Source organism: Arachis stenosperma, chromosome 10 (genome assembly GCF_014773155.1).
Source record: "Arachis stenosperma cultivar V10309 chromosome 10, arast.V10309.gnm1.PFL2, whole genome shotgun sequence".
NCBI classification, from domain to species: Eukaryota; Viridiplantae; Streptophyta; class Magnoliopsida; order Fabales; family Fabaceae; genus Arachis; species Arachis stenosperma.
Genome location: NC_080386.1, coordinates 29,486,909 through 29,509,700, shown reverse-complemented (window position 1 = coordinate 29,509,700; position 22,792 = coordinate 29,486,909). Strand labels below are relative to the sequence as shown.

Here is a 22,792-nt window from a genome sequence, read left to right as displayed (position 1 = left end):
TCTCTTGGAGTTGAATTTCGAGTTATGATGTGCTTTGGGCGTTCAACTCCGGATCATGACGTTTTTCTGGCGTTTAACTCCAGAAAGGAGCGTGTACTTGGCGTTCAACGCCAAGTTGCGTCGTTATTCTTCGAATAAAGTATGGACTATTATATATTGCTGGAAAGCCCTGGATGTCTACTTTCCAACGCCGTTAAGAGCGCGCCAATTGGAGTTCTGTAGCTCCAGAAAATCCATTTCGAGTGCAGGGAGGTCAGAATCCAACAGCATCAGCAGTCCTTTTGTCAGCCTTTTTCAGAGTTTTGCTCAAATCCCTCAATTTCAGTCAGAATTTACCTGAAATCACAGAAAAACACACAAACTCATAGTAAAGTCCAGAAATGTGAATTTAACATAAAAACTAAGGAAAACATCCCTAAAAGTAGCTTAATCATCCTAAAAACTATATAAAAACAATGCCAAAAAGCGTATAAATTATCCGCTCATCACAACACCAAACTTAAATTGTTGCTTGTCCCCAAGCAACTGAAAATCAAATAGGATAAAAAGAAGAGAATATACTATAAAGTCCAAAATATCAATGAATATTAATTTAATTACATGAGCGGGACTTGTAGCTTTTTGTTTCTGAACAGTTTTGGCATCTCACTTTTTCCTTTGAAATTCAGAGTGATTGGCATCTCTAGGAACTTAGAATTTTGGATAGTGTTATTGACTTTCCTAGTTAAGCATGTTGATTCTTGAACACAGCTACTTATGAGTCTTGGCTGTGGCCCTAAGCACTTTGTCTTCCAGTATTACCACCGGATACACAAATGCCACAGACACATAACTGGGTGAACCTTTTCAGATTGTGACTTAGCTTTGCTAAAGTCCCCAGTTAGTGGTGTCCAGAGCTCTTAAGCACACTCTTTTGCCTTGGATCACGACTTTAACCACTCAGTCTCAAGCTTTTCACTTGGACCTTCATGACACAAGCACATGGTTAGGGACAGCTTGGTTTAGCCGCTTAGGCCTGGATTTAATTTCCTTGGGCCCTCCTATCCATTGATGCTCAAAGCCTTGGATCCTTTTTACCCTTGCCTTTTGGTTTTAAGGGTCATTGGCTTTTTCTACTGCTTCTTCTTTTTCTATATACTCTTTTTAAATCCCCCTTTTTTTTTTTCACTGCTTTTTCTTGCTTCAAGAATCAATTTCATGATGTTTTTCAGATCATCAATAACATTTCTCTTTGTTCATCATTCTTTCAAGAGCCAACAATTTTAACACTCATAAACAACAATATCCAAAGACATATGCACTGTTCATTCATTCATTCAGAAAATAAAAGCATTGTCACCACATCAATATAATTAAACTAAATTCAATAATAATTTCGAAAATTATGTACTTCTTGTTCTTTTGAATTAAAACATTTTTATTTTAAGAGAGGTGAAGGACTAATGGATTTTATTCATAGTTTTAAGGCATGGTTACATACTAATGATCATGAAGACACAAAACATAGATAAACACCATAATTAAAAACCGAAAACAGAAAGAAATAAAGAACAAGGAATGAATCCACCTCTAGTGGCGTCTTCTTCTTGAAGGACCAATGATGTTCTTCAACTCTTCTATGTCCCTTCCTTGCCTTTGTTGCTCCTCCCTCATTGCTCTTTGATCTTCTCTTATTTCTTGGAGAGTGAGGGCGTGTTCATGGTGTTCCACCCTTAGTTGTTCCACATTATGGCTCAAATCTTCCAAGGAGGTATTAAGTTGCTCCCAATAGTTGTTGGGAGGAAAGTGCATTCCATGAGGCATTTGTTGATGGTGAACCTCCTCTTGTTCTCCTTGAGGGCCGTGAGGAACTTCCCTTGTTTGCTCCATCCTTTCTTGGTGATGGGCTTGTCTTCTTCTATGGAGGCATCTCCATCTATGATAACTCCGGCTGAATAACATAGATGGCATATGAGGTGAGGGAATGCTAGCCGTGCCATGTATGAAGGTTTGTCAGCTATTTTGTAGAGTTCATTGGCTATGACTTCATGAACCTCTACTTCTTCACCAATCATGATGCTATGAACCATGATGGCCCGATCCACAGTAACTTCAGATCGGTTGCTTGTGGGGATGATGGATCTTTGAATGAACTCCAACCATCCTCTAGCTACAGGCTTGAGGTCCAGTCTTCTTAGTTGGACTGGCTTGCCTTTGGAGTCAACTCTCCATTGGGCGCCTTCCACACAAATGTCCCTAAGGACTTGGTCCAACCTTTGATCAAAGTTGACCCTTCTAGTGTAGGGTGTTCATCACCTTGCATCATAGGCAAATGAAATGCCAACCTCACATTCTCCGGACTAAAATCCAAGTATTTCCCCCTAACCATGGTGATATAGTTTTTCGGACTTGGGTTCATACCTTGGTTATGGTTTCTAGTGATCCATGCATTGGCATAGAACTCTTGAACCATTAAAATTCCAACTTGTTGTATGGGGTTGGCTATGACTTCCCAACCTCTTCTTTGAATTTCAAGTCGGATTTCCGGATACTCATTCTTCTTGAGTTTGAAAGGGACCTCATGGATCACTTTCTTCTTTGCCACAACATCATAGAAGTGGTCTTGGTGGCTCTTGGAGATGAATCTCTCCTTCTCCCATGACTCGGAAGTGGAAGCTTTTGCCTTCCCTTTTCCTTTTCTTGAGGAAACTCCGGCCTTGGGTGCCATTGATGGTGAATGAAAAATAAAAAGCTTAGGCTTTTTACCACACCAAACTTAAAATTTGCTTGTCCCCAAGCAAAAAGAAAGAAGAGTAGAAGAAGAAGAAGAAAATATGGAGAGAGGGAGAAGAGAGGGTTCGGTTATGTGGGAGAATGTGGGTTTGTGTTGTGTGAAAATGTAAAAGAAAAGAAGGGTATTTATAGGGAGGGGGGAGGGTATAGGTTCGGCTATGTTGGGTGGGAAAGGGTGGGAAATTGAATTTGAAAGTAGTGGGGGTAGGTGGGGTGTATGGGGAAGAGGGGTTGATGTGAATGGTGAATGGGGTAATTGGGAAGAGGAATTGAGGTGATAGGTGAAGGTTTTTGGGAAGTGTGACATTGAGAATGAGATTTGGATTAGAAGAGTGTGATTAGGATTAAAAGGAATGTGGTAGGTGGGGATCCTGTGGGGTCCACAGATCCTGAGGTGAGGATCCTGTGGGGTCCACAGATCCTGAGGTGAAAACAAATACCATTCTTTCACCATATAGGCATGTAACATGCCTTGATGCATCATTCTGGCGTTCAAACGCCCATTGATGCTAGTTCTGGGCGTTAAACGCCCATGTTATGCACGTTTCTGGCATTGAACGCCAGTTTCATGCTTGTTTCTGGCGTTCAGCGCCAGATTGTCCTCTGTGTGCGCATCCTGGCGTTAAACGCCAGGTTGTTGCTTGTTTTGGGCGTTCAACGCCAGAAAGATGCTCTGTTCTGGCGTTGAACGCCAGAAAGATGCTCCTTCTGGGCGTTGAACGCCAGCCCGTGCGCCTCCAGGGTGAAAAATTTTTTCTTCTGTTTTTGACTCTGTTTTTAATTTTTTTTTGATTTTTTCGTAACTCCTCATGATCATGTATCTAATAAAACACAAAAATAACAAAGAAACAAAATAAAATAAAATTAGATGAATAAAATTGGGTTGCCTCCCAACAAGCGCTTCTTTAATGTCAATAGCTTGACAGTGGCTCTCATGGAGCCACAAGGTGATCAGGTCAATTTAAGTGTGGTATTCCCAACACCAAACTTAGAGTTTGGATATGGGGTTTGGACACCAAACTTAGAGTTTGGTTGTGGCCTCACAACACCAAACTTAGAGTTTGACTGTGTGGGCTCTTCTTGACTCTGAACTGAGAGAAGCTCTTCATGCTTACTCTCTTTTGTCATAGAGGGATGGCCATGTGCTTGAAACACAAGGTAGTCCCCATTCAATTGAAGGACTAACTCACCTCTGTTGACATCTATCACAGCTCCTGCTGTGGCTAGGAAAGGTCTTCCTAGGATGATGCATTCATCATCTTCCTTCCTAGTATCTAGGATTATGAAATCAGTAGGGATGTAAAGGCCTTCAACCTTTACTAGCACGTCCTCTACTAATCCATAAGCTTGTCTCACTGACTTGTCTGCCAGTTGTAATGAGAACAAGGCAGGTTGTACCTCAATGATTCCCAGCTTCTCCATCACAGAGAGTGGCATAAGATTTATTCCTGACCCCAGATCACATAGAGCCTTTTCAAAGCTCATGGTGCCAATGGTACAAGGTATTAAGAACTTGCTAGGATCTTGTTTCTTTTGAGGTAGAGTTTGCTGAATCCAAGTGTCTAGTTCACTAATGAGTAAGGGAGGTTTACTTTCCCAAGTCTCATTACCAAATAGTTTGGCATTCAGCTTCATGATAGCTCCTAAATATAGAGCAGCTTGCTCTCCAATCACATCTTCATCCTCTTCAGAGGATGAATATTCTTCAGAGCTCATGAATGGCAGAAGGAGGTTTAATGGAATCTCTATGGTCTCTAGATGAGCCTCAGATTCCTTTGGATCCTTAATAGGAAACTCCTTCTTGCTTAAGGGACGTCCCAGGAGGTATTCCTCACTAGGATTTTCGTCCTCCTCCTCCTTGGTGCATTTGGCCTCTTTGATTATATCAATGGCCTTGCACTCTCCTTTTGGATTCTCTTCTGTATTGCTTGGGAGAATACTGGGAGGAGTTTCAATAACTTTCTTACTCAGCTGGCCCACTTGTGCTTCCAGATTTCTAATGGAAGATCTGGTTTCATTCATGAAACTGAAAGTGGCCTTTGACAGATCAGAGACTATGTTGGCTAAATTAGAATTGTTTGTTCAGAGTTCTCTGTCTGTTGCTGAGAAGATGATGGATATGGCTTACTATTATTCAGCCTTGCACGTCCACCATTGTTAAAACCTTGATGGGGTTTTTGTTGATCCTTCCAGGAGAAATTCGGATGATTTCTCCATGATGAGTTATAGGTGTTTCCATAAGGTTCACCTAAGTAATTAACTTCTGCCATGGCAGGGTTTTCAGGATCATAAGCTTCTTCAGAAGCTACCTCTCTATTACTGTTGGATGCATGTTGCAATCCATTCAGATTCTGAGAGATCATGTTGACCTGTTGAGTCAACACTTTGTTCTGAGCCAATATGGCATTCAGAGCATCAATTTCAAGAACTCCTTTCTTCTGAGGGACCCCATTATTCACGGAATTCCTTTCAGAAGTATACATGAACTGGTTGTTGCAACCATGTCAATGAGTTCTTGAGCCTCTTCAGGCGTTTTCTTCAGGTGAATAGATCCACCTGCAGAATGATCCAATGACATTTTCGAAAATTCAGAGAGACCATAATAGAATATATCTAATATGGTCCATTCTGAAAACATGTCAGATGGACATCTCTTGGTCAGCTGCTTATATCTTTCCCAAGCTTCATAGAGGGATTCACCATCTTTTTGTTTGAAGGTTTGAACATCCACTCTCAGCTTGCTCAGCTTTTGAGGAGGAAAGAACTTATCTAAGAATGCAGTGACAAGCTTATCCCAAGAGTCCAGGCTGTCTTTGGGTTGTGAATCCAACCATACTCTAGCTCTGTCTCTTACAGCAAAAGGGAAAAGCAAGAGTCTGTAGACTTCAGGATTAACTCCATTTGTCTTTACAGTGTCACAGATCTGCAAGAACTCAGTTAAAAACTGGTAAGGATCTTCAGATGGAAGTCCATAAAACTTGCAGTTTTGTTGCATTAAAGCAACTAGTTGAGGCTTAAGCTCAAAGTTATTGGCTCCAATGGCAGGAATGGAGATGCTTCTTCCATCAAATTTCGATGTTGGCTTAGTGAAGTCACCAAGCATTCTCCTTGCATCATTATTATTATTTTCGGCCATCACCTCTTGTGCTAATGTTTCTGAAAGGTTGTTTCTGGATTGTTGTATTTTAGCTTCTCTTAATTTTCTCTTCAGAGTCCTTTCAGGTTCTGGATCAACTTCAACAAGAGTGCCTTTGTCCCTGTTCCTGCTCATATGAAAGAAAAGGGAACACAAAAAAAAGAAAGAAGGAATCCTCTATGTCACAGTATAGAGATTCCTTTATGTTAGTAGAAAAAGAAAGGGGTAGAAGAAGAAGAATGGATTCGGATTTTTGATGAAGAGGGGTGAAGAGAAGTGTTAGTAATTAAATAATTAAATAGAAGAGGAAGAGAGAAGAGAAATTTCGAAAATAATTTTGAAAAGGAGTTAGTGATTTTCGAAAATTAGAGATAAAATGTAATTAAAATTAAAACATGAAACAATTAATTAATTAAAAAGAATTTTTGAAAAAGAGGTAGGTATTTTCGAAAATTAGAGAGGGAAAAGTAGTTAGGTGGTTTTGAAAAAGATAAGAAACAAACAAAAAGTTAGTTAGTTGATTGAAAAAGATTTAAAATCAAAATTGAAAAAGATAAGAAGATAAGAGGTTAGATAAGATATTTTGAAATCAAAAATTGAAAAAAACATAAAATTTTTGAAAAGGATAAGATAAAAATAAAATAAAAGTTTTAAGAAAAGATATTTTGAAAAAGATTTAATTTTTTTAAAATTACTTAACTAACAAGAAACCACAAGATAAGATTCTAGAACTTAAAGATTGAACCTTTCTTAACAAGAAAGTAACAAACTTTCAAATTTTTGAACCAATCACATTAATTGTTAGCTTAATTTTCGAAAATTTGATAAAAAGATAAGAAAAAGATTTTGAAAATATTTTGAAAAATAATTTTGAAATTTTCGAAAATTATATAAAAAATGAAAAAGATATGATTTTTGAAAAAGATTTTGAAAAGATAAGATTTTTAAAATTGAAATTTTGACTTGACTTGTAAGAAACAACTAATTTTGAAAATTTTTGACCAAGTCAACCCAAAATTTCGAAATTTTGGAGGGAAATAAGGAAAAGATATTTTTGATTTTTAAATTTTTAAAGAAAAACACAAAAATGACCCAAAACATGAAAATTTTGGATCAAGACACAAGATGCATGCAAGAATGCTATGAATGTCAAGATGAACACCAAGAACATTTTGAAGATCATGATGAACATCAAGAACATAATTTTTGAAAAATTTTTGATGCAAAGGAAACATGCAAAACACCAAACTTAGAAATTTTTAATGCATGGAAAATATGAATGCAAAAATGCACATGAAAAACAAGAAAAGACACAAAACAAGAAATCATCAAGATCAAACAAGAAGACTTATCAAGAACAACTTGAAGATCATGAAGAACACTATGAATGCATGAGATTTTCGAAAAAATGCAAGAAAAATTTTTAAAGCATGCAATTGACACCAAACTTAAAAATTGACTCAAGACTCAAACAAGAAACACAAAATATTTTTAATTTTTATGATTTTCTAATTTTTTTGGATTTTTATTAATTATTTTCGAAAATAAAGTTTGTAAAAACGAAAAATAAAAGAAAAAAAAATTTTTGAAAAAGATTTTTGAAAAGAAAATTACCTAATCTGAGCAACAAGATGAACCGTCAGTTGTCCATACTCGAACAATCCCCGGCAACGGCGCCAAAAACTTGGTGGACGAAATTGTGATCACATTATATGTTTCTTGGATTTTGAATGAAAGCTTATAAGGGGTAGCACCTGTGTGAGGTTTTCTTTATTGGAATTCACAACTCCGCTCAACTAACCAGCAAGTGTACTGGGTCGTCCATGTAATAACCTTACGTGAGTAAGGGTCGAATCCACAGAGATTGTTGGTATGAAGCAAGCTATGGTCACCTTGTAGATCTCAGTCAGGAGGATAAAATTGATTGATGGTTATTGGAATAAATAATAAATAAAAAGGAATAATAAAAGGGATAGAAATACTTATGTAGATTCATTGGTAGGAATTTCAGATAAGCGGAATGGAGATGCTGTAGAGCTCTAGGACGCCTGCTCTCCTATTCCTTCTACCCAATCCTTCTTACTCCTTTCCATGGCAAGCTTTGTATAGGGGTTCACTATCAGCTGTGGCTACTTTCATTCCTCTCGGGGAAATAACCTGTGCGGCTGTCACTCGCACAGCTAACCAGTCTGGAGGCATCACCCATGGTTGATAGCTACATCCCATCCTCGCAGTGAAAGCTAATGCACGCACTCTGTCACAGTACGGCCAATCACCGGTTGGTTCCCGCTCCTACTGGAATAGAATCCCTCTTTTGCGTTTGTCACTAACGCCCAGCAGGTTAAAGTTTGAAGCACGTCACAGTCATTCATGAACGGAATCCTACTCGGAATACCACAGACAAGGTGAGACTTTCCGGATTCCCAGGATCCTACTCGGAACACCACAGACAAGGTTGGACTTTCTGGATCCAGACAAATGCCGCCATCTATCTAGCTTATACCACGAAGATTCTGTTGGGGAATCTAAGAGATACACATTCAAGCTTGTGGTGCATGTAGAACGTAAGTGGTTGTCAATCACGTGCGTTCATAAGTGAGAATGATAATGAGGGTTATCTAACTCATCATCATCATCATGTTCTTGAGTACGAATGAATATCTTGGAATAAGAATAAGATAGAGAATTGAATAAAAGAAAATAGAACTTCATTAATCTTTGAGGTACAGCAGAGCTCCACACCCTTAATCTATGGTGTGCAGAAACTCCACCGTTGAAAATACATAAGCAAAGGGTTCAGGCATGGCCGAATGGCCAGCCCCTAAAACGTGATCAATGATCTCCTAGGATGAAGAATAAAACAAAACTGAGACCAAAGATGTCTACTACATTAGTAAATCATCCTATTTATAATAAACTAGCTCCTAGGGTTTACATGAGTAAGTAATTGATGCATAAATCCACTTCCGGGGCCCACTTGGTGTGTGCTTGGGCTGAGCTTGATCTATCCACGAGCAGAGGCTTCTCTTGGAGTTGAATTTCGAGTTATGATGTGCTTTGGGCGTTCAACTCCGGATCATGACGTTTTTCTGGCGTTTAACTCCAGAAAGGAGCGTGTACTTGGCGTTCAACGCCAAGTTTCGTCGTTATTCTTCGAATAAAGTATGGACTATTATATATTGCTGGAAAGCCCTGGATGTCTACTTTCCAACGCCGTTAAGAGCGCGCCAATTGGAGTTCTGTAGCTCCAGAAAATCCATTTCGAGTGCAGGGAGGTCAGAATCCAACAGCATCAGCAGTCCTTTTGTCAGCCTTTTTCAGAGTTTTGCTCAAATCCCTCAATTTCAGTCAGAATTTACCTGAAATCACAGAAAAACACACAAACTCATAGTAAAGTCCAGAAATGTGAATTTAACATAAAAACTAAGGAAAACATCCCTAAAAGTAGCTTAATCATCCTAAAAACTATATAAAAACAATGCCAAAAAGCGTATAAATTATCCGCTCATCATTTGTATTTAAAGGGATACGTGACATATAATCCCCTTATTTGTGGATAATTAGGATTCTTTTGGTATATAAACTAGAAATTGATCATCACCCTCTAATTAGAATTAATTGACCAAGGAATTGGCAAGTAATGAATTTTAGAGGAGACTAGGAAGGTCTAAGGAATTAGGGTCTAGTCACATATAGTTTGCCATGAAATTAAATCTTGCATGATTAAATTAATTAGTAATAAAAGTTAATCCGGAAATTAGATAACTCTGAAGCCTTAACTGTTTTCTCAATATTTTATTTCCAACTTATTTATTTGTCCTTTTTATATTCTGAATTCGAATTTAAACCTTTTGAATATCTCAAAACCCTTTTCTGCTTGTCTAACTAAGCTTATCACTCAATAACTGTTGCTTAATCCATCAATCCTCGTGGGATCGACCCTTACTCACGTAAGGTATTACTTGGTATGACCCGGTGCACTTGGCGGTTAGTAGTGTGGGTTGTAAAATACCGCACCATGTTTTTGGCGCCGTTGCCGGGGATTGATAGTGATTAACAACTATTAGTTGTTTGATTGCTTAGATTAGGCGTTTTATTTTTTTCTATTTTATTAAAATCTATTTTTTAAAAAAAATATTTTCGAAATTTTTTTTAAATAAATAAATAGCACTAATATCTTTCTTAATTTCTGAAATTAAGTTTGGTGTTACCTGGTTATTTGTTCTATTTATTTATTTATTTTCTTTAGTATTATTTTTATTTCTTTACACAGGTTATCTCACTGGGAATTCTCTACACTTTGACGTAGAGATTCCCATTCTTTCTTATTTTCTGGTTGTTTATGCATAGGAACAGAGACAAAGAACATCTCTTAGACTTTGACCCTGAACCTGAAAGGACTCTCAGGCAGCGTTTACAACAAGCAAGACTTTACAAGGCTGCAGAATCCACTATGGATCCGACTAATACTGAGAATGCCAATGCAGCAAATCCGAATGGGAATGAACAACAAAGGAGAGTACTTGGCGCTTACTCTTCTCCTACTGCAGATCTTTATGGAAAGAGCATCGTGGTGCCTCCTATTACTGCGAACAACTTTGAGTTGAAGCTCCAACTGGTCACTTTGGTGCAACAAAACTGCCAGTATCATGGTCTTTCCCACGAAGACCCAAATCAGTTTATTTCTAGTTTTCTGCAAATTTGTGATACTGTGAAAACAAATAGAGTAAACCCAGATGTGTACAAACTCATGCTCTTCCCGTTTGCTCTGAGGGATGGAGCAAAGCTATGGCTAGATTCCCAACCCAAGGAAAGTCTGAATACTTGGAACAAGGTGGTTACTGAGTTTCTCACAAAATTTTTTCCACCAAAGAAGCTGACTAAGCTTAGGATGGAGGTTCAGACCTTCAGGAAGAAGGATGGTGAGACTCTGTATGAAGCTTGGGAGAGATACAAGCTACTGACTAGGCAATGCCCTCCAGACATATTCTCCAAATGGACTCAACTAGATAACTTTTATGAAGGCTTGGGTGAAATGTCCAAGATGTGCCTAGACAATTCTGCAGGAGGTTCATTGCACAAGAAGAAGACACCAGAGGAGACTATTGAGCTGATTGAATTGGTTGCAAGCAACCAATATTTATACTCATCTAACAGGAATCCTGTGAACTCTGAAACCCCTCAGAAGAGAGGTGTGTTGGAAGTAGATGCTGTTAATGCTCTTCTTGCTCAGAACAAGCTGATGTCTCAGCAAATAAATCTACTTACTCAATAGATGGGTGGCATGCAAGTATCAGCTATCAACACCCAAAATCCACCACAGGAAGTCTCCTATGACATGGCAGGTAACTTTATGCAAAATGATAATTATGATTATGCTCAACCCTCTTTTGAACAGGTGAATTACATGGGGAGTAGTCCTAGGAATCCCAACAATGACCCATATTCTAAGACATACAACCAGGGATGGAGAAATCACCCAAATTTTGGATGGAGGGATCAACCTCAGAGACCTCAGAACTTCAACAATAATTTTTCGGGCGGTTTCCAATAGAACAATGATTTGGAAGCAATATTGACAGGTTTTAGACAGGAAACCAGAGCATCCATGATGAGCGGACAATTTGTACCCTTTTTGGCATTGTTTTTAGTATGTTTTTAGTATCTTTTAGTTAGTTTTTATTATATTTTTATTAGTTTTTAGTTAAAATTCACTTTTCTGGACTTTACTATGAGTTTGTGTATTTTTCTATGATTTCAGGTATTTTCTGGCTGAAATTGAGGGATCCGAGCAAAAATCTGATTCAGAGACTGAAAAGGACTGCAGATGCTGTTGGATTCTGACCTCCCTGCACTCGAAGTGGATTTTCTGGAGCTACAGAAGCCCAAACCGGCGTTCAAAGTCACCCTCAGGAATTCCAGCGTTAAACGCCGGAACTGGCACCAAAATGGGAGTTAAACGCCCAAACTGGCATAAAAGCTGGCGTTTAACTCCAAGAAGAGTCTCTACACGAAAATGCTTCATTGTTCAGCCCAAGCACACACCAAGTGGGCCCGGAAGTGGATTTTTATGTCATTTACTCATCTTTGTACACCTTAGGCTACTAGTTTTCTATAAGTAGGACCTTTTACTATTGTATTAGACATCTTGGGATTATTTTAGAACCTTTGATCATCTTGGTAGCTATCTTTGAGTTTCATGCTATCTTAGATCATTTGGGAGGCTGGCCATTCGGCCATGCCTAGACCTTGTTCTTATGTATTTTCAACGGTGGAGTTTCTACACACCATAGATTAAGGTGTGGAGCTCTGCTGTACCTCGAGTATTAATGCAATTACTATTGTTCTTCTATTCAATTCCGCTTCTTCTTTGTCCAAGATATCACTTGTTCTTCAACTTGATGAATGTGATGATCCGTGACACTCATCATCATTCTCACTTATGAACAAAGTGACTGACAACCACTCTGTTCTACAAGCAACAAGGCTCTAGTGTTTATCTCTTGGATTCCTGATACACGATGCATGGTTGATCGCCTGACAACCGAGTGCTCGCCTGACAAACAAGCCAACCATTCCGTGAGATCAGAGTCTTCGTGGTATAGGCGAGAACTGATGGCGGCATTCAAGAGAATCCGGAAGGTCTAACCTTGTCTGTGGTATTCTGAGTAGGATTCAATGATTGAATGACTGTGACGTGCTTCAAACTCCTAGCAGGCGGGGCGTTAGTGACAGACGCAAAAGAATCACTGGATTCTATTCCGGCCTGACCGAGAACCGACAGCTGATTAGCCATATGCTGTGACAGAGCATAGGAACATTTTCACTGAGAGGATGGGAGGTAGCCACTGACAACGGTGAAACCCTTGCATAAGCTTGCCATGGAAAGGAGTAAGAAGGATTGGATGAAGACAGTAGGAAAGCAGAGAGACGGAAGGGAAGGCATCTTCATACGCTTATCTGAAGCTCTCACCAATGACATACATAAGTATCTCTATCTTTATCTTTATGTTTTATTCATCATCTATACCCAATTGAGTCTGCCTGACTAAGATTTACAAGGTGACCATAGCTTGCTTCATACCAACAATCTCCGTGGGATCGACCCTTACTCGCGTAAGGTTTATTACTTGGACGACCCAGTGCACTTGCTGGTTAGTTGTGCGAAGTTGTAGTGATCACAATTTCGTGCCACCAAGTTTTTGGCGCCGTTGCCGGGGATTGTTCGAGTTTTTAGCAAGCTTTTGGTCCGGTGACATCAGTGCCAAAATCCGGCAACAGCACCAAGTTTTTGGCGCCGTTGCCGGGGATTGTTCTTGTGTATGGACAACTGACGGTTCATCTTGTTGCTTAGATTAGGTATTTTTCTTCAGAGTTCTTAAGAATGAATTCTAGAGTTTCATGATGATCTGCTGAAATCTGGCTGGCTGAGAAGCCATGTCTAATCTTATTGGACCGAGGTTTCAACTGATCATCACAATAGCTTGTTGATTTCCATCAATCTTGCCATTGGAGCAATGATCTGCTAAGGCTTGGCTGGCCATTGGCCATGTCTAGTGTTTTGGACCGAAGCTTTCTTTGAAAGCTTGGCTGGCTGTGAAGCCATGTCTAATTCCTGGACCGGAGTCTTAGACTAGCATTGCAATGATTCCTGGAATTCAAATTGAGAATTCTGAAACCTTCATTTTCTATTTTTATATAATTTTCGAAAAAGCACAAAAAAAATTACAAAACCATAAAAACCAAAAAAAGATTTTATGTTTCTTGTTTGAGTCTAGTGTCTAATTGTAAGTTTGGTGTCTTGCATGCCTTGTTTATTTGACCTTGGTTCTATTTTCAAGTCAATAGTACAGGGGATTGAAGATTCAGAACATGCAGCAGAGGAATTACACAGAAAAAGCTGGGCGTTCAGAACGCCCAGTGAAGAAGGACAGACTGGCATTTAAACGCCAGCCAGGGTACCTGGTTGGGCGTTTAATGCCCAAAAAGGTAGCATTTTGGGCGTTAAACGCCAGAATGGATACCATTCTGGGCGTTTAACGCCAGGATGGCAAAAGGGGGAAGATTTTGTTTTCAAATCAAATTTTTTTTCAAGTTTTCAAAGTTTTTCAAAATCAAATCTTTTTCAAATCAAATCTTTTCAATCAAATGTTTTCAAAATCAATTTCTTTCCTTTTTCAAAGAAACTTACTAACAATTAATGATTTGATTGAACATCTCAAGTATATTGCCTTTTCTGTTGAGAAAGGTTTAATGTTTGAATCATATCTTTTCTTGTTAGGCAAGTCATTAAATTTTTTTAAAATCATATCTTTTAAAAATTGTTTTCAAATCATATCTTTTCAATCATATCTTTTCGAGCATATCTTTTTCAAATAGTTTTCAACTATATCTTTTTAACTTCTAATCTCAAAATCTTTTCAAAAATTACTTGATATTTTTTCTTTCACTCTTGATTTTCGGAAATCAATTAAAGTTTTTCAAAATATTTTCAAACTTTTTCACTTAATTTTCGAAAATTTCCTTCCCCTCTTCTCACATCCTTCTATTTATGGAGTATCACTCCTTCTTAATGCACAATTCGAACTCTATCTGATCAAGTTCGAATTCTTCTACCTCTTCTTCTGTTTTTCGTTTCCTCTGACACCTCAAGGAATCTCTATACTGTGACATAGAGGATTCCACATTCTCTTGTTCTTTTCTCTTTCATATGAGCAGGAACAAAGACAAAGGCATTCTTGTTGAAGCTGACCCTGAACCTGAGAGGACCTTGAAGCGAAAGCTAAGAGAAGCTAAGGCACAACTCTCTGTAGAGGACCTAACCGAATTCTTCAAAGAGAAGAAGATATGGCAGCCGAAAACAACAACAATGCCAACAATGCAAGGAAGGTGCTGGGTGACTTTACTGCACCTACTCCCGACTTCTATGGGAGAAGCATCTCTATCCCTGCCATTGGAGCAAACAACTTTGAGCTTAAGCCTCAATTAGTTTCTCTAATGCAACAGAATTGCAAGTTCCATGGACTTCCATTGGAAGATCCTCATCAGTTTTTAGCTGAATTCTTGCAAATCTGTGACACTGTCAAGACTAATGGGGTAGACCCTGAGGTCCATAGACTTATGCTATTCCCTTTTGCTGTAAGAGACAGAGCTAGGACATGGTTGGACTCTCAACCTAAAGAAAGCCTGGACTCTTGGGAAAAGCTAGTCAATGCCTTCTTGGCAAAGTTCTTTCCACCTCAAAAATTGAGTAAGCTTAGAGTGGAAGTCCAAACCTTCAGACAGAAGGATGGAGAATCCCTCTATGAAGCTTGGGAAAGATACAAACAATTGATCAGAAAATGTCCTTCTGACATGCTTTCTGAATGGAGCATCATAGGTATTTTCTATGATGGTCTCTCTGAACTATCCAAGATGTCTTTGGATAGCTCTGCTGGAGGATCTCTTCATCTGAAGAAGACGCCTACAGAGGCTCAAGAACTCATTGAAATAGTTGCAAATAACCAATTCATGTACACTTCTGAAAGGAATCCTGTGAACAATGGGACAAGTCAGAAGAAAGGAGTTCTTGAGATTGATGCTCTGAATGCCATACTGGCTCAGAATAAGATATTGACTCAACAAGTCAATTTGATTTCTCAAAGTCTGTCTGGAATGCAAAATGCACCAAGCAGTACTAAGGATGCTTCATCTAAAGAAGAAGCTTATGATCCTGAGAACCCTTCAATGGAAGAGGTGAATTACCTAGGAGAACCCTATGGAAACACCTATAATTCTTCATGGAGAAATCACCCAAATTTCTCATGGAAGAATCAAGAGAAACCTCAACAAGGTTTCAACAACAACAATGGTGGAAGAAACAGGTTTAGCAATGGCAAGCCTTTTCCATCATCTTCTCAGCAACAGACAGAGAATTCTAAGCAGAACCCCTCTGACTTAGCAACCATGGTCTCTGATCTAATCAAAACCACTCAAAGTTTCATGACTGAAACAAGATCCTCCATTAGAAATTTGGAGGCACAAGTGGGACAGCTGAGTAAGAAAATTACTGAACTCCCTCCAAGTACTCTTCCAAGCAATACAGAAGAAAATCCAAAAGGAGAGTGCAAGGTCATCAACATGGCCGAATTTGGAGAGGAAGGAGAGGAAGTGAACGCCACTGAAGAACACCTCAATGGGCGTGCACTGACCTCCAATGAGTTCCCTAATGAGGAACCATGGGAATCTGAGGCTCAAAATGAGACCATAGAGATTCCATTGGACTTACTTCTGCCTTTCATGAGCTCTGATGAGTATTCTTCCTCTGAAGAGGATGAGTATGTCACTGAAGAGCAAGTTGCTAAATACCTTGGAGCAATCATGAAGCTAAATGACAAGTTATTTGGAAATGAGACTTGGGAGGATGAACCCCCTTTGCTCACCAAAGAACTGGATGACTTGTCTAGGCAGAGATTACCTCAAAAGAGACAAGATCCTGGGAAGTTTTCCATACCTTGTACCATAGGCACCATGACCTTCAAGAAGGCCCTGTGTGACTTAGGATCAAGTGTAAACCTCATGCCTCTCTCTGTAATGGAGAAGCTAGGGATCCTTGAGGTGCAAGCTGCAAGAATCTCATTAGAGAGATGGCAGACAACTCAAGAAAATAAGCTCATGGACTTGTAGAGGATGTTCTGGTGAAGATTGAAGACCATTACATCCCTACTGATTTCATAGTCCTAGAGACTGGGAAGTGCATGGATGAATCTATCATCCTTGGCAGACCCCTTCCTAGCCACAGCAAAGGCTGTGATTGATGTTGATGGAGGTGAACTGATCATTCAAGTGAATGAAGAATCCTTTGTGTTTAAGGCTCAAGGATATCCCTCTGTCACCATGGAGAGGAAGCATGAAGAGCTTCTCTCAAATCAGAGTCAAGTAGAGCCCCCACAGTCAAACTCTAAGTTTGGTGTTGGGAGGCCACAACCAAACTCTAAGTTTGGTGTTGAACCCCCACATTCAAACTCTAAGTTTGGTGTTGGGAGGTTCCAACATTGCTCTGAGTATCTGTGAGGCTCCATGAGAGCCCTCTGTCAAGCTACTGACATTAAAGAAGCGCTTGTTGGGAGGCAACCCAATGTTATGTTTTATCTATTTTCTTTTGTTATTTTTTGTTATTTTGTAGGTTGATGATCATAAGAAGACACAAAATCAATTGAAAAAATAAAAACAGAATGAAAAACAGGAAGAAAAACAGCACACCCTAGAGGAAGAACCCACTGGCGTTTAAACGCCAGTGAGGCTAGCAGTTGGGCGTTTAACGCCCAGTCTGGCACCATTCTGGGCGTTTAACGCCAGAAAGGGGCACCAGACTGGCGTTAAACGCCAGAAAAGGGCAAGAACCTGGCGTTAAACGCCAGGAATGGGCACCAGCCCGGCGTTTAACGCCAGAAATGGCTCAAAACGTGATTTTGAATGCCATTTGGTGCAGGGATGACTTTTCCTTGACACCACAGGATCTGTGGACCCCACAGGATCCCACCAACCCCACCACTCTCTCCCTCTTCTTCACCATTCACCAATCACCTCAACTCCTCTTCCCCAAAAACCATTCACCTATCAAATCCCATCTTTCTCCTCACCACTCACATCCATCCTTCATAAAACCCCACCTACCTCACCATTCAAATTCAAACCACTTTCCCTCCCAAACCCACCTATACGTGACCGAACCATGTGCCCCTCTCTCCTATATTAACCCTTCTTCACCCCTTCATTTTCACACAACCTAAACACCACTTCTCCCCCTCCTTGGCCGAACACAAAGCCACTCCCTTCTTCCTCATTTCTTCTTCTACTCTCTTCTTTCTTCTTTTGCTCGAGGACGAGCAAACCTTTTAAGTTTGGTGTGGTAAAAGCATTGCTTTTTGTTTTTCCATAACCATTTATGGCATCCAAGGCCGGAGAAACCTCTAGAAAGAGGAAAAGGAAGGCAAAAGCTTCCACCTCCGAATCATGGGAGATGGAGAGATTCATCTCAAGGGTGCATCAAGACCACTTCTATGAAGTTGTGGCCTTGAAGAAGGTGATCCCCGAGGTCCCTTTTTCACTCAAAAAAGGGTGAATATCCGGAGATCCGACATGAGATCCGAAGAAGAGGTTGGGAAGTCCTTACCAACCCCATTCAACAAGTCGGAATCTTGATGGTTCAAGAGTTCTATGCCAACGCATGGATCACCAAGAACCATGATCAAAGTGTGAACCCGGATCCAAAGAATTGGCTTACTATGGTTCGGGGGAAATACTTGGATTTTAGTCCGGAAAATGTGAGGTTAGCATTCAACTTGCCCATGATGCAAGGAGATGAACATCCTTACACTAGAAGGGTCAACTTTGATCAAAGGTTGGACCAAGTCCTCACAGTCATATGTGAAGAGGGCGCACAATGGAAGAGATTCAAGAGGGAAGCCGGTTCAATTGAGAAGGCATGACCTCAAACCCGTGGCTAGAGGATGGTTGGAGTTTATCCAACGCTCAATCATTCCCACTAGCAACCGGTCCGAAGTTACTATAGACCGGGCCATCATGATTCATAGCATCATGATTGGAGAAGAAGTGGAAGTTCATGAGGTTATAGCCCAAGAACTTTATAAGGTGGCGGACAAGTCCTCTACCTTAGCAAGGTTAGCCTTTCCTCACCTCATTTGTCACCTCTGTTATTCAGTTGGAGTTGACATAGAGGGAGACATCCCCATTGATGAGGACAAGCCCATCACTAAGAAAAGGATGGAGCAAACAAGAGACCCCTCTCATCATGAGATCCCTGAGATACCTCAAGGGATGCACTTTCCTCCACAAGACTATTGGGAGCAAATTAACACCTCCTAGGACAATTGAGTTCCAACATGGGACAACTAAGGGTGGAGCACCAAGAACACTCCATTCTCCTCCATGAAATTAGAGAAGATCAAAGAATCATGAGAGAGGAGCAACAAAGACAAGGAAGAGACATTGAGGAGCTCAAGCACTCCATAAGACCTTCAAGAGGAAGAACAAGCCGCCATCACTAAGGTGGACCCGTTCTTTAATCTCCTTGTTCTTTAATTTTCTGTTTTTCGAATTTTAGTGCTTTATGTTTGTCCATGTTTGTGTCTTATGATCATTAGTATCTTAGTGTCTATGCCTTAAAGTTATGAATGTCCTATGAATCCATCACCTTTCTTGAATAAACAATGTTCTTAATTGAAAAAAGATAAGAATTGCATGAATTTTGAATTTTATAACAGTTTAATTATATTGATGTGGTGGCAACACTTTTGTTCTCTGAATGTATGCTTGAACAGTGCATATGTCTTTTGAATTTGTGGTTCATGAATGTTGGCTCTTGAAAGAATGATGAAAAAGGAGACATGTTACTGAGGATCTGAAAAATCATAAAAATGATTCTTGAAGCAAGAAAAAGCAGTGAATACAAAAAAAAAGAGAGAAACGAAAAAAAAAACCGAAAAAAAAGAAAAGAGAAAAAAAAGAAAGAAATAAAGTTGTGATCCAAGGCAATAAGAGTGTGCTTAAGAACCCTGGACACCTCTAATTGGGGACTTTAGCAAAGCTGAGTCACAATCTGAAAAGGTTCACCCAATTATGTGTCTGTGGCATGTATGTATCCGGTGGTAATACTGGAAGACAGAGTGCTTTGGGCCACGGCCAAGACTCAATAAGTAGCTGTGTTCAAGAATCATCATACTTAACTAGGAGAATCAATAACACTATCTGGATTCTGAGTTCCTAAAGAAGCCAATCATTCTGAATTCCAAAGGATAGAGTGAGATGCCAAAACTGTTCAGAGGCAAAAAGCTAAAATCCCCGCTCATCTAATTAATACTGATCTTCATAGATGTTTTTAGAGTTCATTGCATATTCTCTTCTTTTTATCCTATTTGATCTTCAGTTGCTTGGGGACAAGCAACAATTTAAATTTGGTGTTGTGATGAGCGGACAATTTGTACCCTTTTTGGCATTGTTTTTAGTATGTTTTTAGTATCTTTTAGTTAGTTTTTATTATATTTTTATTAGTTTTTAGTTAAAATTCACTTTTCTGGACTTTACTATGAGTTTGTGTGTTTTTCTGTGATTTCAGGTATTTTCTGGCTGAAATTGAGGGATCCGAGCAAAAATCTGATTCAGAGACTGAAAAGGACTGCAGATGCTGTTGGATTCTGACCTCCCTGCACTCGAAGTGGATTTTCTGGAGCTACAGAAGCCCAGGTGGCGCGCTCTCAACTGCGTTGGAAAGTAGACATCCTGGGCTTTCCAGCAATATATGATAGTCCATACTTTTCCCAAGATTTGATGGCCCAAACCGGCGTTCAAATTCACCCTCAGGAATTCCAGCGTTAAACGCCGGAACTGGCACCAAAATGGGAGTTAAACGCCCAAACTGGCATAAAAGCTGGCGTTTAACTCCAAGAAGAGTCTCTACACGAAAATGCTTCATTGTTCAGCCCAAGCACACACCAAGTGGGCCCGGAAGTGGATTTTTATGTCATTTACTCATCTTTGTACACCTTAGGCTACTAGTTTTCTATAAGTAGGACCTTTTACTATTGTATTAGACATCTTGGGATTATTTTAGATCCTTTGATCATCTTGGTAGCTATCTTTGAGTTTCATGCTATCTTAGATCATTTGGGAGGCTGGCCATTCGGCCATGCCTAGACCTTGTTCTTATGTATTTTCAACGGTGGAGTTTTTACACACCATAGATTAAGGTGTGGAGCTCTGCTGTACCTCGAGTATTAATGCAATTACTATTGTTCTTCTATTCAATTCCGCTTGTTCTTTGTCCAAGATATCACTTGTTCTTCAACTTGATGAATGTGATGATCCGTGACACTCATCATCATTCTCACTTATGAACAAAGTGACTGACAACCACTCTGTTCTACAAGCAACAAGGCTCTAGTGTTTATCTCTTGGATTCCTGATACACGATGCATGGTTGATCGCCTGACAACCGAGTGCTCGCCTGACAAACGAGCTAGCCATTCCGTGAGATCAGAGTCTTCGTGGTATAGGCGAGAACTGATGGCGGCATTCAAGAGAATCCGGAAGGTCTAACCTTGTCTGTGGTATTCTGAGTAGGATTCAATGATTGAATGACTGTGACGTGCTTCAAACTCCTAGCAGGCGGGGCGTTAGTGACAGACGCAAAAGAATCACTGGATTCTATTCCGGCCTGACCGAGAACCGACAGCTGATTAGCCATATGCTGTGACAGAGCATAGGAACATTTTCACTGAGAGGATGGGAGATAGCCACTGACAACGGTGAAACCCTTGCATAAGCTTGCCATGGAAAGGAGTAAGAAGGATTGGATGAAGACAGTAGGAAAGCAGAGAGACGGAAGGGAAGGCATCTTCATACGCTTATCTGAAGCTCTCACCAATGACATACATAAGTATCTCTATCTTTATCTTTATGTTTTATTCATCATCTATACCCAATTGAGTCTGCCTGACTAAGATTTACAAGGTGACCATAGCTTGCTTCATACCAACAATCTCCGTGGGATCGACCCTTACTCGCGTAAGGTTTATTACTTGGACGACCCAGTGCACTTGCTGGTTAGTTGTGCGAAGTTGTAGTGATCACAATTTCGTGCCACCAAGTTTTTGGCGCCGTTGCCGGGGATTGTTCGAGTTTTGAGCAAGCTTTTGGTCCGGTGACATCAGTGCCGAAATCCGGCAACAGCACCAAGTTTTTGGCGCCGTTGCCGGGGATTGTTCTTGTGAATGGACAACTGACGGTTTATCTTGTTGCTTAGATTAGGTATTTTTCTTCAGAGTTCTTAAGAATGAATTCTAGAGTTTCATGATGATTTGCTGAAATCTGGCTGGCTGAGAAGCCATGTCTAATCTTATTGGACCGAGGTTTCAACTGATCATCACAATAGCTTGTTGATTTCCATCAATTTTGCCATTGGAGCAATGATCTGCTAAGGCTTGGCTGGCCATTGGCCATGTCTAGTGTTTTGGACCGAAGCTTTCTTTGAAAGCTTGGCTGGCTATGAAGCCATGTCTAATTCCTGGACCGGAGTCTTAGACTAGCATTGCAATGATTCCTGGAATTCAAATTGAGAATTCTGAAACCTTCATTTTCTATTTTCATATAATTTTCGAAAAAGCACAAAAAAAATTACAAAACCATAAAAACCAAAAAAAGATTTTATGTTTCTTGTTTGAGTCTAGTGTCTAATTGTAAGTTTGGTGTCTTGCATGCCTTGTTTATTTGACCTTGGTTCTATTTTCAAGTCAATAGTACAGGGGACTGAAGATTCAGAACATGCAGTAGAGGAATTACACAGAAAAAGCTGGGTGTTCAGAACGCCCAGTGAAGAAGGACAGACTGGCGTTTAAACGCCAGCCAGGGTACCTGGTTGGGCGTTTAATGCCCAAAAAGGTAGCATTTTGGGCGTTAAACGCCAGAATGGATACCATTCTGGGCGTTTAACGCCAGGATGGCAAAAGGGGGAAGATTTTGTTTTCAAATCAAATTTTTTTTCAAGTTTTCAAAGTTTTTCAAAATCAAATCTTTTTCAAATCAAATCTTTTCAATCAAATGTTTTCAAAATCAATTTCTTTCCTTTTTCAAAGAAACTTACTAACAATTAATGATTTGATTGAACATCTCAAGTATATTGCCTTTTCTGTTGAGAAAGGTTTAATGTTTGAATCATATCTTTTCTTGTTAGGCAAGTCATTAAATTTTTTTAAAATCATATCTTTTAAAAATTGTTTTCAAATCATATCTTTTCAATCATATCTTTTTGAGCATATATTTTTCAAATAGTTTTCAACTATATCTTTTTAACTTCTAATCTCAAAATCTTTTCAAAAATTACTTGAT

At 39.6% G+C, this 22,792-nt stretch overlaps 1 non-coding gene across 1 annotated transcript; it reads right to left on the bottom strand.

Moving 5' to 3' along the window:
- Window positions 1–15,160: 15,160 nt before the first annotated feature.
- LOC130959557 (small nucleolar RNA R71) lies at window positions 15,161–15,268 on the bottom strand. Its single transcript, XR_009078630.1, has one exon. It is a non-coding gene; the product is annotated as a small nucleolar RNA R71 (small nucleolar RNA).
- Window positions 15,269–22,792: the final 7,524 nt, after the last annotated feature.